The sequence below is a fragment of the Muscardinus avellanarius genome, assembly GCF_963383645.1.
Source record: "Muscardinus avellanarius genome assembly, chromosome: 14".
In the NCBI taxonomy this organism is placed as follows: Eukaryota; Metazoa; Chordata; class Mammalia; order Rodentia; family Gliridae; genus Muscardinus; species Muscardinus avellanarius.
In genome coordinates this window covers 49674887-49679619 of record NC_137800.1, presented here as the reverse complement: position 1 = coordinate 49679619, position 4733 = coordinate 49674887, and the positions used below count along the sequence as shown (strand labels likewise).

General features: G+C 44.1%; 1 pseudogene across 1 annotated transcript; it reads left to right on the top strand.

The window, feature by feature from the left end:
• Positions 1–3785: 3785 nt before the first annotated feature.
• LOC308272853 (ferritin light chain-like) lies at positions 3786–4324 on the top strand (annotated as a pseudogene). The gene has a single exon. The product of its transcript is annotated as a ferritin light chain-like (transcript).
• Positions 4325–4733: the final 409 nt, after the last annotated feature.

Genomic DNA, 4733 nt, shown 5'->3' with positions numbered 1-4733 from the left:
CAGATTTAGTTAAATCTCAAATAACCTGAATTACCTGAACTACTCTCACTTTGGAAGGATGTTGTACAAAGGAACTATTTAACTCTTACACACCAATATTTCTTCTTCCTTTTAGTTTTATTGTTTGGGGTTCATCTTTTAAAAGATATGAAGAAAATAACTCAAAGTCACTAATATGTGTCAAAGATATTTGGCAACCAATATTATGCCAAGTTGTTAACTATGTTATCTTTTGGAAAGAAGATTTTTGTTTTTTTTTTTATGTTAGAAGGCCTTTCTTTCTCTTTGCAGGGGAACTATGATTATTTTATTAATCTATTAAAGCTCTTTTTTTATGGTCCTGGAGATGGAACCCAGGGGCCTCCACCTCCGGGCTACACCCCTGACCTATTTTATATTTTATTTTGAGACAGGGTCTCACTAAGTTGCTGAGAACCTCACTAAGTAGATGAGGCTGGCTACTACTCACTAAGTTGCTAAGAACCTGTGTAATCCTCCTGTCTCAGCCTCCCAAGTACTGGGATTACAAACATGCGCCACCACGCCTGGCCATTAAAGCTTTTTTTACAAACAAACTGAAAATTTCACTGAAGAAATGTAAAAGGTTAAACCATTCAGCCAAGAATACACTCTGAGTTCTCACTGAAGGAAAATGAAAATCATTTCACTAAATGAAAATGAAATGTAAAGGACATGTTCTTTACATTTTACCAAACTCTATTTCTTTAGCACCATCATCCCTTCTTCCTCAGCTGGGGATAATACTGTCATCTCCTACACATCTCCTGACATGTTTTGCTTCTCTTTGTTGAGTGTTAGATGACAGTATTGTGGCCATGGACATAAACACTTACGCAGCTCCAGTCCCCAGCCACTATAGAACAGCACACAAAGGGAGTCACTGGTTCCCTCCATATCCTGGGACCCTGGTGTTTCATAATCATCACATCTTCAAGGTAAAGAACTCTCCACCCCCAACAAGGCCCTGGGATTTTATACGGCTTGTTTCTAAAACTTGTTTCATTTTGCTTAATATTATGTGCCACCAGCAAACATCCTTTGACAGAAAAATGCTCTCAGAATAAAATGAAATATGTATCACAGGGGAGCAGGTCTCCATAGAAAAAGGAGCCAAATGGACGTAGGCCACCTGTCACATGCCACCTGTCACATGCAGAAAGAGTGAATAAGAACTGTCACTTCAGCAGTGCCCTGTTTTCTAAATGCTAGTCTTGTGGGTGGGTCCTTGCTGGGGTGGTAAAGATAACACTTCATGATTCTAGGCCCTTGGGCTAAGAATTTAATTTTCTTTTCCATCAAGTTTTGAAATAATATTGCTTCACTATCTTTCCTATGAGCACAGACAGACTAACATAGAAGCAAAAAGAGAGAATTGGCTTGTTTTAGTATTAGCAAGTTATTAGGGGTATGCATAGCTAAAGATGGTGTTAAGAAATAGAGTTTGGTAAAATGTAAAGAGAATAATGATGTTCATTTTCCTCCACTGAGAACTCAGAGTGTATTGTTGGCTGAATGGTTTAACCTTTAACATTTCTTCAGTGAAATTTTCAGTTCACAGTTCCTCTGAGTAGGGTTTGTGCTGTGTTGAGCCAATACTATAACTATGGTGCCACGGCAATTTGGAGGAATCAGCAAGTGTCCAATTGAGTGGATCCGTGAAATCTTCACAGCAAAGGCGACATTGGAAATGGTCTTAAATGGAGAGAATTCCAGGAAGATAGCAGCATATACAAAAAAACACAAAGGTAAGGCACTAACAGCAAATAGGTGCCTGGTGCAGGTACAGGTCGCTTTTCTGAACCCCAGGAGACTGTTGAGTCACCTTTAGTGAAAAAGAAAAGAAAAGAAAAAGCCTCAATTCAAAACTTAAATATCTAGTACTGTGTAACAGTGAATGTTTTAAAACTTAACTTTGCCTTACCTTTTCTCCTCCCTTCAACTTTCCTGGCTTCTGTTCAGAGGTGGGGCCAGGGACATGTGGCTCCTCCGCCCTCTTCTCTCCTCTCACTGACTTTCTCTCCTGGGAAGACACAATTTCAGACTCCTTGTTATGATTTTTATCCCCAGGGACTCATACTAGAAGCTTGGTCCTCATGCAAAGGTGTTGAGATCTTTAGGAAGTGAGACCTAAAGGGAGGCGACTGGGTCATGACCATCCTCCTGGAGGGATTAATGTGGGCCACAGGGATGGGTTAGTTCCAGTGAGAGAGTGCCTGGCTTCTCACCTATCTCTAATATTATATTATAACAACACAAAATAGATTAAGACATCCCTCTAGGGTCAAAAGGGGTGATCATGAATGAGGAAGTAAGAAGTTTTTGCTGGATAAAAATTCCCAGGTAGATCTGGCTCTTCATTACACATAGATTATGGTAGTACTTTTTGTGGATTCTTAAAGATCTCTGAAATTTCCACAACCTCTTGGCATCTTCTGATCATGCCAATTTGAAGGTCAGAGTTAATCTAATGAATTAGAAAATTACAGTAGAAACCCAGATGATTTCTGGGAATTAATGATTGTCTGGGAAAACTAAGGATTATCCCAGTACTAGGGAGGCTGAGAGAGGAGGATCACAGGTTTGTGGCAAGCCTCAACTACTTAGTCAGGCCCTCCTCGGGATGTAGCTCAGAGGCAGAATGCCCCCTGAGTTCAATCACCAGTACCATAGACACACACAAAAAAATTATATAGCGCCCAAAGCTCTGAGTTGTGGCACTAGAGAGATCAGAGGCTGTGAGAGGTAACAGAGGCTTCACACCAACTCTGAGAATGATGCCTAGAAGGGCAGAAAGAAATAAAGCACCAAGCCAAGTACATTGGCATACACCTGTAATCCCAGTACTTGGGAGACTAGGACAGGAGGATCGTGGGTTTGAGAACAGCCTCAGCAACTTAATAAGACTTTGATTCAAAATGAAAAATTAAAAAGGGTTAGGGTTATAGCTTGGAGGTAGAATTCACTAGGTTCAACCCCCAGTAGCTCCCCAAAGAAGGAAATAAGGCACCAGAATACGCCCTTCCTTCCAGCTAACACTAAACATGGGCTGAGTGTCAAGATTCAAGACACTGAGGTAGTTTTATTCATCGAGTTCCTCTGAAGTGGAGCACTGATGTCTTAATATGATGGAAGGTGAGTTCTCTCCATGGCCCCGGCTACTGTCTATTTCAAGAGAAAGAGTGAAAGCCCGCTTTGCTTGGGGGAAGAACCTGGGGTTCCCAGGAGAAACCAAGTTAGAGGAGGTAAAAAGGGATCCTTGAAGGTCACAGAGCATAAGGACACACCCCAAGTGACACAGTGGCCTGGGCAAAGGTTAGAAAGAAGAGGAATATCCAGAAGATGGCTCACCTGCTGTGGGGCATGCAACCCTAACCCTACACGTGAATACATACCTCCCTGGTGAAATCCGTGAAGAAGTCCATGGGGCACTTGGATTCTTCTTGTGTAAATAAATTACCTGTAGGGATGAGAACTTCTTCACTCAAACTGGTTTGTGTGGTGAGGATAGGGAGCAGGAAGGTTAAAGGATTTGTGTCTTTACAATGTATATCAGAGCAGCCTGCGTAGAGGTCCCGAGGATCTGTCTCTTGCTTCAACAGTGTTTGAACGGAACAGACCCGGGGACCCCCTCTCTTCCAGCTTCCAGCTGCCTTCCAGTCTTCCCTCCATCCATAATCTCCGGGACCACCGTCTCGGCATCACCTGTATCCCGGACCAGCCAACTCCGTTCTTCGTGGTGGTTAGCTCTTTCTCCCGGACCAACCATGACCTCCCAGATTCGTCAGAATTATTCCACCGAGGTGGAGGCCGCTGTCAACCACCTGGTCAATTTGCATCTGCAGGCCTCCTACACCTACCTCTCTCTGGGCTACTATTTCGATCGCGACATGTGGCCCTTGAAGGCGTGGGCCACTTCTTCCGCGAGTTGGCCGATGAGAAGCGCTAGGCCGCCGAGCATCTCCTGAAGATGCAAAACCAGCGTGGCGGATGCGTCCTTTTCCAGGACGTGCAGAAGCCTTCTAAAGATGAGTGGGGTAAGACCCTGGACGCCATGGAAGCTGCCATGGCCCTGGAGAGGAACCTGAACCAAGCCCTTTTGGACCTTCATGCCTTGGGTTCTGCCCGCACAGACTCCCATCTCTGTGATTTCTTGGAGAACCACTTCCTGGATGAAGAGGTGAAACTCCTCAAGAAGATGGGTGACCATCTGACCAACCTCCTTCGTCTGACCAGCCCCCAGGCCAGCCCCCAGGCCGGGCTGGGCGAGTACCTCTTCGAAAGGCTCACTCTCAAGCATGACTAGGGAGACTGGAGCCCAGTGGCCTTTGAAGGGGCTCCTTTGCATCTCCTGATGTCAGCTCTGGCCTGAGCCTCCCCGGGCCATCCCCTAGGCAGCTCTTTAACCACCCTAGAGCCCCTCAACAAGCCTTGGACCAAATGAAAAAATAAAGCTTTTCCCAGCAAAAAAAAAAAAAAAAAAAAAAAAAAAAAAAAAAGTATATCAGAAGAACCTGGGATTACTTTAATAGTAAAAGAAGTCATGTGGAAAGTTCTCACCTTTCCAGAATGTGCTCCTCAGGTAGGACAAGTTAATAACAGCAAGAAGACTGTGGAAAGGCAGAAGAAGACAGCGAGCAGTGGGCATCAAAGATATACCAGGCGATAGAAGGAATCTGAAACAAATTCAAAAATCTTTCCATCTTCAGGAAACT